This window comes from Dryas octopetala, chromosome 7 (genome assembly GCF_963921425.1).
Source record: "Dryas octopetala chromosome 7, drDryOcto1.1, whole genome shotgun sequence".
NCBI classification, from domain to species: domain Eukaryota; kingdom Viridiplantae; phylum Streptophyta; class Magnoliopsida; order Rosales; family Rosaceae; genus Dryas; species Dryas octopetala.
In genome coordinates, this window is record NC_141372.1 from 20774414 (window position 1) to 20787096 (window position 12683).

The window sequence follows — 12683 nt, forward strand, 5'->3', positions numbered from 1 at the left end:
AAAGCTGATCAATAAAATGTATGAACAACCCAAAAGCCTTGGTTTCCAGAATAACACTCATGTAATTGTTGTAACTGATCATCAAGAGGACGTTGACATATATCTATACTGCTTTTGCTTTTGCTTTTGGTCAATGGTAGAAGGGTTTAGTGGGGTCCTCCACAGTCCTCTGATCAAGTTCAAGGCAACTTCCACCTCCTATCCTGGCAAAGGCAAAGTTACAAGTTGCCTCGATCAATTAGTGGTGTCAATTAATGGTCGTCAATTGTGGTCTCCTCAATTTGCCCTTTAAATTTTAAAATGATCCACTTTCCTCCCTAAATTTTTATTTAGTGTTTTGAATGTTTCTTAACTGCTAGATTTAATTTCCAATAAATTATGGCCACGTATCAAGCACTTAACTACATTTTAAGGGGAATAATCATTAGTCCACACTTTAATAATACCCCTTGATTTGTGCTACTTAATTAACCCTCCAAAATGGGCTACGTCATTTGTGACCACTCCATTTTCCAACATCTAATGTAATTTACTTTGATAGCTCAGGTCATGCCTACTTTCCATATTTGTGAAATAAATTTTCTATTAAGCGATACATATGCTTATTTTAAATCTTGAAAATGTTTCTTCAACTTTTTATCAAGAATGTCCAAAGTAATCCTTTCTATGCGAAGAAAGTTGTTTGAAAAGAATGTCCCATTTTACAAATTACACCACTTTTGAGAATGAGATATCAAAATTCTACTAAAAAGTCACTTTAGGTTGGTGCCTTGTATGGTTACAAAAATCATACCTCTTTACTTAGCATTATTGTGTGTTGTATATTACATTATTACTATATTTGATTGTTTGAAATTTGCTACATTGATAACCATTTTTAACTAATTTTGTTGGTTGAAAATGGAGTAAAAGTTCAAAACACTTAAATGGTCTTTTCCGTAGGAATCTTTGATTTCACATTACCACACACTTTTGAGTTTTGAGAATGAGAGATTGTTAAAAAACTCTACTGAACTCACTTTTTGTCGGTGTGGCTTGTATTCTCATCAAAACCATCTCTCTTTCCTTAGCATCATTGTCCTTGGCTGTTTCTCGTTCAATTAGTGCTGGTGTTTGTTTGTTTGTTTGAAAGGCATTTTAGTTAATATTCTACTTGATATTCTAACCCAACCAAACTCAACCATAAATGAATCTGAGTATTGCTAGAGATCTCGAATTTAAACCCACCCAATCATCAAAAAATCCCTTATTCATCTTGGCAAACCGACCGTAATCCAGCCATTCAAGAACTTAAAAGACAAAACAATTGGCCACCATAGTCCCACTCGAGTCACATGAGCTCCTCCTTTTGCCAAAGGGCCAAATACCACCATTTGCATCACTTCCTCTTTCCTAGAATATTAGTTGATCCCCAAAAACAAATTGCCCTACATCACCTCAAGTATTTGCCTTTTTTTTCTCTAACAATATAAAACCAACATAAAAAGACAGAAATACTCTAATTTTTAAAAGACAATGTGACAAACATAACTGACATAGCAAAGTTAAAATGGATGCAAAGTTCAAATGGGTAAAATGGGAAAATGGTCCCCTTATATATATATAACACAAAATTTTCATTAAAAAAAATGCATGCACTTCTGATGCAGGACAGAAGCAAGGGCTGCTGTCTTGCTGCTATATTGGGGCAAAAGTCTAGAACAGGTCGATCTTCCAGCAACAAACAGTAGAGATAATAGAGATTTAAGCTATAGAATCAAAGATGGAACATTGATAGATGAGTTCTAGGGTTTAGGAGCCCAAAAGAAACTCTCATCTCTGAATTCTCAGAAAAAATATAATGCATAAACTGTCTATTACAACCTAAGCCTTTAGCTTATATAGGGAAACATAAACCTAAGATGACTAGGAAAGCATAAACCTAAACTAACTAGGAAAACATAAAGGCAATTCCTTAATGATTAACATCTAATAATCAAGAAACTAGACTCCTAATCAAACTAGGACATGAAAATTGGAAAGTTACTAAATTTGGAAACCCTAGCAGATGCTCCTGCATCAACTTCATTTAACAAGGAATCAAAATATTACATGACGCTCAAATCAGTGATCAGGTCCTAGTTAATGGCGAAGCAAAGTGGATCTTTAATTTCACCCCTCAAATGCACATTAGAGACCGCTTCAGGATGCACATCAAATTCATGTGCTTTAAAGTAAAAACATCGTTCACCACTGTTTCTGCATTGGGTACACATGTTCCCCAAAAACTTAATTTTCAGTTCATAAGTGATGGTAATATGGTTCAATTGAAATATTGGTTCCCACAGGCCACAGCTCATAAAGAAATGCAGCTACCTTACCTGTTAGCATGGTCTTCACAAGACATTATGATCTTGATATAATTGTAGTTCCTCTGGATAGCTTATGTATGTACCATGAAACTGTGTAAACTGAAGAAAGTATATAAAAATATATAAGAAACCAAACACATGTGAGAGATATAGGTTCATAGTATAGCTATTGTACTAGCATCAAGTTGTTGACCAAAGTAGTTACACATTATTCAGTTACTCAAGGCAACAATGAAATCTGCTAAGAATGCAATGCAAGGTTAATTTTGCACCAAATTACAACAACTTAGTGTTCCTTAAAATTCTCTATAACAACACAACAGTCCATACTGTACAAGTATCATTTTATTATAATTGTAACAGTGCAAGGGTACTGATAGCGTACATAATCTAGAATTACTACCAAAAATATGAAATGCTTTTGGTTTCTTTTAGAAAATACTTATTAACTTCATATCGGAATGCTAGTTTTGCAAGTAAAACTAGAGTATTTTTGAAAATATGTTTCTGATCAAGTTCACTATCACTATGCTGCAAAGATACGAGCTATCTTATATAGTAATGAACGTCCCTGTAATAGAAACAAGAGTGAGGGTGACCTAATAGTTAAACTTCAGACAAGAGGGCCAGAGAAAATAAAGAATGCAAAAGTCCACATAACAGCAGAGGGGTCATTTACCATTCTACAACTCATTGGCTCTGTACTCACTTTTTTCATAGATCTGGACAAGAATTTACTTAAAGACCCCCAAACCACATCACAATTCACATCCATGAGAAAATAAATCTTTAATATTGTTTAAAAGATCATTGCAGTTATGTTACAGAAGTTCTACTCACATCATTCTTCTCCAAACACTCCATCTCCCCCACACTTTTCTGCACACTCTTAAGACTTTCGCAGTCTTTAAGATTCAAGACAATAACCCTTTTTTGAGAACTCCAAGGGATTGATGAATCCAACTAAATTTTTTCATCCTTCAAGATCTATACCCTCAAGATTGTGAACACCTGCAAATGTCTGAGGTCTAACAATGTTTCGAGACTGGCAGAATTTGATGAACTCCAACTTGTCAAAATAATGCTCAATACATATAAAATCAAAACAGTGAGCCACCACACAAAACAGACAATTTACTGTTAAAAGAAAAAAAGAATAGTAGATTGTTAACTAGTCATACCTTTATTCCCTTTCCAAAGTCGTTCAATGTTGCTGTGGCACAAGTTCAATAAGTTCGTCTGGTTGGAAATTCTGTGGGAGAGATCTTAAGAGTTACCCACTCCATTTGAGGAGTCTCAAGGAATTAGAAAGAAAACTGAGGCCTTGGAGAAGGCGCACATTACGAATTTAGAGAAAACATTGAGACAAATTTGAGAAGGCTCCTGGGTTCCAATGAGCCACTTCTAATTATAAAAAGTTCATAACTATGCCTTGAACTGCTTCTATTCCCTAAGAATATATGAAGAACAAGGAAAATGCCACTGGACCTAAGGAGATTACTTGAATGAAATGAAAGTGCTTATGGTTACATTTTCCCACATAACTAAACTCTTAGCTTATTTTTCATCAGCACATTGTAGGTGTCATCATGAGACTGTAACCTACCACGTTTTCCTGGACCATAAACAGCTTTCGACGAACTATTCCCACCCCATTTCTTGTAGAGCACATCATGCATCCACAATTCGTTGTTGGAAATAGTAATGAGATATTTATCAGCGAGAATACTAAAACCGATGTCAGGGTAAAGCTGACAATGCTCTAGTAATTCAGTTACATGATTCCTATTCTTCCCCTTGTACAAAAATTTATTTTTCTGTTTCCCCTAGTCCGTCAAAACTTATCTGAATCGCATTGATAATTCTTCTTTCTGGTTTATTCTTTAGCCTATCTATTGCACTTCTCCATGTGTTGGTACTTCTACCACATAGAAAGGAACTTATAACCACAAGAACTAATGGAAGGCCATGAGCATATGCGACGATATAGCTGCACAGCTCCAAATAACTTCAAGTGGGCGGCTGTTCTTAAAAGCTTTCAAACCCAAAAGTTGAAGAGCTTCATCATAATATAACCCAGGAGCCTCGTATATTCAATCAACACCTTGTGTCTTCAAAAAATGTTCATCAGTACCCGTCATGATAATTCTACTCCCTGCACCAAACCAGTTACAATTTCCAGCCAATTTTTCTAAGCGTTTTCATTGATCTGCATCATGAACAACAATAAGAAACCTTATCATAACCATTTTTCTATCATAGCAGCTCCGGGATATTCATCCTCTATGTTTCCAATTTTTTCCATCAGAACCCTGGGGAGAAGTTTTGCTTGAAAAGAAACTAGACCATCTTTTTTAGACATTTCTCTAACATTGGAAATAAATAAAATAAAAAAAAAAAAAAAAAATGCCAGCTAGGGTCAAAAGCTTGAAAAAATTGATCATAAACAGTTGGAGAACTGTTGTCTTACCTATTTCTTGCATCCCATGGATCTGTAAGAATTGGAACTACACTTGCACAACTTTTGTATTTGAGCTGCCACAGCACCACTCAAACACAATAGACTTAGACTTCTGGAGAAGGCAAAACTTTAATTGAATTACATGCTGCAAATTATTAACATTGCAAAACATTGCTCTTATTTATACTATAAAAAAGCACAAGACCATTATCTGGATACTGTTTTAAAGATATACAAAATGCTTACAATAATGTTCTAGTTAAGTTTGAATAACTACGACAATACCTTCTGGAGGAAAATCCATTGACCTTGTGAAGATAACATCAAGTACATGGCCAAAATAAAATGCAACCAGAAATCACTAGCTGCAGCTTCAAGTGGGATACATCCTATGAAAAGCCTCTGCGGCTCTGCCTATACTTAGCAACGCCCTATCACTGCATGTTTTATCGAAATATTTCTTAAATATGTGTAGCCGATCAGATATACGACAAAACTTGAACCAATTTACTTATGCGGAACCCCCATTAATGGTTAATGTTGTGTTTTCTTTTACTGTAATCACCGATTATCAAAGAAAAAATTTATAAAGCCATACAAATGTGTTTTTGATATGACAGATAAGTTTCAGACCTTGAAGAAACACTATATATTATAGAGATACAGTTGAAAGTTCATATCTTGTTAGTGTTGAATTTACTGAATAGTGTACCTGGAATGTAACCAGGAATGTAAGCAAGAATGGTACTGGGGTTACAGAGAGAATTTCAGAGCAATGAGAGAAGGAAGAAGATGATGCACGAGAAAGGCATGCTCACATGTGCAAGATGCACACACCAGCAAAAACTATATTCCATTCCAAAATTCTGTTATACAAAACGACATAGTATCAATCAAATATGACCGTTGCCACACACGAGCCTATGAGCTCTTACAGCAATACAAGCACTACCCTATGAGGCAATGCCAACTAAGCAACGACACTTTAATTAACAAGCTAAAAACAGAAAACTTGGTTATCAGGCAAATGCCTTAATCAACTCTAATACTCCCTTCTAAGGATTTGACTGATATCACTCCAAGGTGATTCCTCAGTTCATAGAATCTTTCTCTAGGAAGAGTCTTGGTGAAAATGTCAGCCAATTGTTCCTCACTCTTGCAATACAGTAACTCAATCTCTCCTTCATTAATGGCATCTCTAATGAAATGGTACTTCCTCTTAATATGTTTGGACCTCTGATGAAAAACAGGATTCTTAGTCATAGCTATAGCAGATGTATTGTCACACATAAGTGGGGTTGCTTCCATTTGTTCCTCACCAAAATCGTGTAACACAAATCTCAACCATATGGCTTGTGTTGTTGCTTCTGCAGCACTGACATACTCAGCCTCTGCTGTTGATCGATAGTGCCACACTGTGTTGTTTCACAGATGCCCAAGAGAAAGCTCCACTTCCAAATGAGAATGCATAACCTGAGGTAGACTTCATGTCATCCTCATCTCCTCCCCAATCACTGTCACAATACCCTATTAGGACTGCAGCAGTGTCTTTCTTGTACTGGATGCCAAAATCCAAAGTTCCCTGTATATATCTCAGCACCCTCTTTGCAGTACCAATGTGCTTCATTGATGGACAATGCATGAATCGAGCTAAGAGGCTTGCAGCAAACATGATGTCTGGTCTTGTAGCTGTCAAATAGAGTAAACTTCCCACCATTCTCCTGTATTGTTCTTCATTAGCTGGCTTGCTTCCATCATTCTTCTTGAGTTTATCAGTTGTTGCTAGAGGTGTAGAGACAGCCTTGCAATCTCTCAAACCAAATTTTTCTAACAAACTTTGAGCATACTTTTTTTTATGAATGAAAATGCTCCCTTCTAATTGGATTACACCAATTCCTAGAAAATGATGTAGCAGTCCCAAATCAGTCATCTCATACCTATTCATCATTTCTGCCTTGAAGTCTTCAAGCATGTTCATGCTACTGCCAGTATAGACTATGTCATCCACATAAAGTGAGACAATGAGTGTTCCATGGTTTTCTTTGTTCTTAACATAAAGAGTAGCTTCACTTGGGCTCTTCTCGAATCCACACTGCATCAAATATGTGTCAATGTTGCTGTACCAGGCCCTTGGTGCTTGCTTTAGACCATAGAGAGCCTTGTGCAGCCTATATACTTTGTCTTCCTGGCCTTTAATAGTGAAACCATCAGGTTGATCTACATAAACTTCCTCTTCTAACTCTCCATTTAGAAAAGCAGATTTGACATCTAATTGATAGAGCTTCCAACCCTTTTGAGCTGATAAAGCAATTAAGGTTCTAATGGTGTCAAGCCTTGCCACAGGGGCAAATGTTTCATTGAAGTCAATCCCTGGTTTTTGTGTATAACCTTTGGCTACTAACCTAGCCTTGTGCTTCTGTATTGACCCATCAAGATTGAGTTTAGTCTTGAATATCCATTTTACACCAACAATTGGTTTGTTCCCTGGCCTATCAACCAGCTGCCAAGTTTGATTTTTCTCAATCATTTCAATTTCATTTTCCATAGCCTTCTGCCATGCCTTGTCTTTTGCTGCTTCAATATAGGTTTCTGGTTCCACAATGCTCATTTTACAGTGAGCAAATACTTCATCAAGACTTCTCCACTTCTTTGGAGTAGAGTCATATATGCTTGCAGGGTCAATTTCAGTTGCTGCAGCAGGTGATGAAAGTGAAGTACTAGGACTTAGATTAGCATTAGGAGATGCAATTGGATTGAAAGGACTCTGTGGAGTTGGACACAAGACTTCATGCTCAGAATCAGTTTCTGCAGTAGGAGAATCCTCTTCATCACTCCAAGGAACTGATATGTATTCAGTGGACTTTGATTCCCAATTCCACATTGCTGTCTCTTCAAAAATCACACTTCTAGAGACTATCACTTTATTGCTTTTGAGATCAAACACCTTATAACCTTTCTCTCTAGTTCCATATCCAACAAAAATTCCTTTCTGACTTGTATCATCCAGCTTGTGTCTCAATTGAGTAGGAATATGTGTATAACACATTGAACCAAAGATTCTCAGATGCTTCACTCCTGGCTTTCTTCCACTGAAAACTTCAAATGGAGTTTGACCAATCAAGGCTCGAGTAGGGCATCTATTTAGAAGATACACAGCAGTGTTAACTGCTTCCCCCCAAAACTAAGTAGGTAGTTTCTTCTCTTGCAACATAGCCCTTGCCATCTCCATAATTGTCCTATTCTTCCTCTCAGCCACTCCATTCTGCTGAGGAGAATAAGCAACAGTGAGTTGCTTTTCTATTCCAAAGTCTTCACAAAACTTCTCAAACTCCATTGAGGTATACTCTCCCCCTCTGTCACTTCTTACTTTCTTCATTTTGTAACCACACTGAAGTTCCACCATTGCTTTAAATTTTCTGAATACAGAGAACACATCTGACTTTTGTCTCAAAAAGTATACCCAGCACATTCTTGATTTGTCATCAATGAATGTGAGGAAATACTTGTTTCCTCCCAAGGTTTCTGACATTGGTCCACAGACATCTGTGTGAACCAATTCTAGCAGATCAATAGCTCTAACAGTCTTCCCTTTATCAAATGCTTCCCTGTGACTTTTGCTCAAAGCACATCCTTCACAAACATGCTCTCCTTTTGTGAGCTTTGGTAAGCCAATCACCATTTCTTTGTCCTGCAATTGCAGCATGCTCTCGAAATTCAAATGGCCAAGTCTTTTATGCCATTTCCAGTTTGAACCAGTCACTGTGGCCTTCTTTGCCATCATTGGACTTATGTCCTCGAGTACAAGTGGGAAACACCTATTCCCTTTCATTTGAACTGCTGCCACAGGAGCTTTCATACTCTTATCTTCATAAATGGTCACCATGTACTCACCAAATACCAGCCAATAACCATGCTCCACCATCTGTCCAACACTGAGAAGATTTTCATCTAATCCTGGCACAATCATAACTTCTGTGATATACCTTGTTCCCCCCTTAGTTTGCACAGGCAAGACTCCCTTCCCAGTTGATTCCACAATGTCTCCAGTCCCCATCTTTATTTTGCATTTCATACTTCTGTCAATGTTGATCAGAAGTGACTCATGGCTAGTCATATGATTGCTGCAGCCACTATCTAAATACCAAACACCTTGCTCTTTCTCCACAGAGGCTTTGTGGCATGCATAGAACATGGTGGCAGGCTTATGGACTTGGTTTGCATAATTAGCAATCTGTCCCTTCTTGTGTGGTTGATGGCAATCTTTCATTACATGCCCAAACCTATCACAATTGTAGCATTTCACTTTTCCCTTGAACCAGCATTCTCCATAGTGAGCTTTACCACACACTTTGCACTTTGCCTTCCCAGTGTCACCTCCTGGTCTCAAATTAGATTGAAACTTGTTATCCCATTTCTTTGGTTTTCCCTTCCAACTCTTGAAGTTTCTTTTTCCCCCATCATGATTTTGAGATTTTGCTTGATTGTTCTGTCCTTTGGAGCCAACATTCATACTAGCAAAAGCCCTTTCCACCTTCTCATCATCTTCTTCATGCCTGCTTAGCCTTAACTCATAACTTTTGAGAGAGGCAAAAACTTCATTTACAGACACAGAGTTTAAGTCACTGGTTCTTTCGAGCACCACACACATAGGATCATAGCCCTTAGTTACACTGATCAAGACCTTCTGCACCATTCTTTGTTGAGACAAACATTCACCATATTTTTCCATTTGGTTAGTTAAATCAAAGAACCGAGTAGAGTATTCAGACAAGGTTTCACTCTCCCTCATCCTCATGTATTCAAATTCCTTCCTCAGACTTTGCAATTTAACTGACCTGGATTGTTCATCACCATGGTATTCTGCTTGTAGAAGATCCCAAGCTCCCTTGGCAGTGTCTTGGTTGATAATCCAAGAGAAAATCTCTTTGGATACAGCCCCTTGAATGATGCCCAATGCCTTTGCATCTTTCATATTCTGCTCCTCCATGTAAGCTTCCAGTTCATCCTCCTCATCAATGCTGGAGTCTCCTTTCTTCTTAGCCTTCTCCTTCCTCTTCTTTGCTTCTGGGATTGTAATCCCTTTTTCAACTAACTTCCAGATGCCATGTGACTTGAAGATAGTCACCATGCGCACCTTCCAGAATTCATACTCAGTACCATCAAAAATGGGAGCTCGTAGCTCACCACTCCCAGACCCAGCCATGCCTAGATCTAGATGGTTTTGTACCTCTGTTTCACTCTAGCTCACACACACAGCACAACGCCCAGTCACAGAACCAACCTGGCTCTGATACCATGTTGAATTTACTGAATAGTGTACCTGGAATGTAACCAGGAATGTAAGCAAGAATGGTACTGGGGTTACAGAGAGAATTTCAGAGCAATGAGAGAAGGAAGAAGATGATGCACGAGAAAGGCATGCTCACATGTGCAAGATGCACACACCAGCAAAAACTATATTCCATTCCAAAATTCTGTTATACAAAACGACATAGTATCAATCAAATATGACCGTTGCCACACACGAGCCTATGAGCTCTTACAGCAATACAAGCACTACCCAATGAGGCAATGCCAACTAAGCAACGACACTTTAATTAACAAGCTAAAAACAGAAAACTTGGTTATCAGGCAAATGCCTTAATCAACTCTAATAGTTAGCACTGTTTAGACTTGAGCAGATAGGTTTCCTTCCAAGTGCATAGAAGGCTATGTACTACATCCTTATACTTTTCGATATAAAACATTAACACAGCCTTCTAATATGGACATACAGTTGTATGAACCATCATTTCAAATATCAAAAGTTGTTCCTTGATAAGCCAGCTTTTCTCATGAATCCTTTTTCTCTCATTAAATCTAAAATATGTTTATTGATGTAAAATTTATGTTGTCTCCTTTTTAAATATATAGCAAACCATGGAAATCAATAAATCATGACATCCAGAAAATAAAAGTTTTGGATCAAGTATTTCCTTACCTCCGAAAGAAACGGAGGATTTCATTCAGTGACTCCAAAACAAAATGCAATCACCCATAAGGTATAGAGCGTACCAACAGTGCCAACCGTATAGTTCATCCAGTGTTTCCTATAAGATGGAGTTTTCAGCTTCCTATGAAGAATAAAAAGTTCAAGCAGGCTCCACCAGTTGATGCATTTATTTGGGACTTAAAGAACAGAACAGTCGAGAAAACAGGTAACCATGGCAACCCTGCACAATGTCAAGCAAAGCAACAGTTTGGCATGCTTCCTCAACTGAACGGTCCTTCCATTGATTCAGTATAGCTTCAGCAACAGGAGCAATCCGATGCTGCAGAACAGCTGCACCAAGGGGTCCTACCAAATTGAGCCTTGTTGCAGCAGAAATAATGTCTCTCATTGTAATAAACATGTAGGCTCTTTGAGAAGTACTGCTATCTAACCCAAGCAGTCCACATATAAACCCAAATATAGGAGCATGGTGAAAAGAAGCCACCCCAGAACTTAAAGAAGCTTCCCTTATAGATTTAAGAGATGGTATTTCTGAATAGACAGCTGCAACCACCCTCATCAATGCAGACCCTTGTGTAATCGATGCCTTTCTGCCTACTTCATTAGTTAACATTGCATCCAACATTTTTGTCAAGTTTACACCTGGTTTCCAAATCAGGTGATATTGTTGTAGAATACACAAAAGGAAAGAGTAAGCTGCCAGTATTCTCCATCAGATGGATTACTAAAGTTTTGAGATCTTCAGGATCAGTAACAATGCGAGCTTGGATTGCCGCCTCAAGATCAAAAGAATAGAATCAAGCAGTTGCCATTGGCTCCACTGTAAAAAGGACTCTGATGAAGGACGTTTCTTGTTTTCTTTGTTTATATCCATTGGAGCACAACCACCAGTTGGGAGGTTAGAATTGAGCAGTTGCCATTCGCTCTGCTGTAAAAGGGAGTCTGGCAAAGCACGCTTCCTGTTTTCTTCGTTCAACTCCATCTCATTCTCAATTGGAAGAATGAAACTATTCTGGCTGATACACTATGAGCAATCAAGCTTTGAGCATATTCAAATACCTGTAAGTAAGGGAAAACACTATAAACTTAACTCAAAACAATTTCTTTGTTTTCTTTTGTCATCAATTGGTGGAAGAAAGCTTATGCATGTGGGATGCACATTTGAATTACAATTCTTGACTAACATCAAAACTGTGGACCAACTACAAAGTCATAAATGTTTTATTTTTTTCATTTTTACCTGCTCAACCATTTTAGTAACTTAGTATTACTGATTGCAGTATAAAAAACAAAAGTTGGAAGGCAGTTGATGCTTAAAATACTTTTTGGTTCTACTTTATACTTATGGCCTTTTTCTTTTCAAAAGTTTTGATATCTTCATGACCAGTGACAATGAGAGCTTGGATTGCAGCCTCGATCAAGACAAAAAGAATGAGCAAACCACCTGTTGGGAGGATAGAATCGAACAGTTGTCATTCGCTCTGCTGTAAAAGGGAGTCTGATGAAGCAGGTTTCCTGTGTTCTTTGTTAAAGTCCATCTCATTCTCAATTGGAAGAGTTTAGTGATTAAAATGAGATATTATTTCAAAACTCATTGACCTTTATAGGAAAATAAAATTTACATTGACCATTATGTAATATTGAAATGTTTTATTTATTTAAATGTAATTTGCTAAAAATAAAAAATGATGTATTTGTTATAAAATAAAAGGAAAAGAGAAAATATAAAAGAGCACAAGAAAGAGAGAAGTAGGGAGAAATCACAAGACTGTCTTGACATGAACTATTTATAGGGACTGGCTTGGCATGGACTAAACTAGTTAAGAACTGCCTTTATGTTTGATAAAGTGTAGAACTAACAAACTGGATAATTAAAATA

The 12683-nt window shown here is 37.4% G+C and overlaps 2 pseudogenes across 1 annotated transcript; both read right to left on the reverse strand.

Annotated features, from left to right (window-relative positions):
• Window positions 1–2267: 2267 nt before the first annotated feature.
• On the reverse strand, window positions 2268–12353 carry LOC147280450 (urease accessory protein F pseudogene; annotated as a pseudogene). The gene is made up of 4 exons (XR_015123265.1): window positions 12249–12353; window positions 10793–11863; window positions 5098–5249; window positions 2268–2450 (listed from the first exon to the last, which is right to left on the reverse strand). The product of XR_015123265.1 is annotated as an urease accessory protein F pseudogene (transcript).
• Window positions 3052–4806, reverse strand: LOC147280451 (disease resistance protein RUN1-like; annotated as a pseudogene).
• Window positions 12354–12683: the final 330 nt, after the last annotated feature.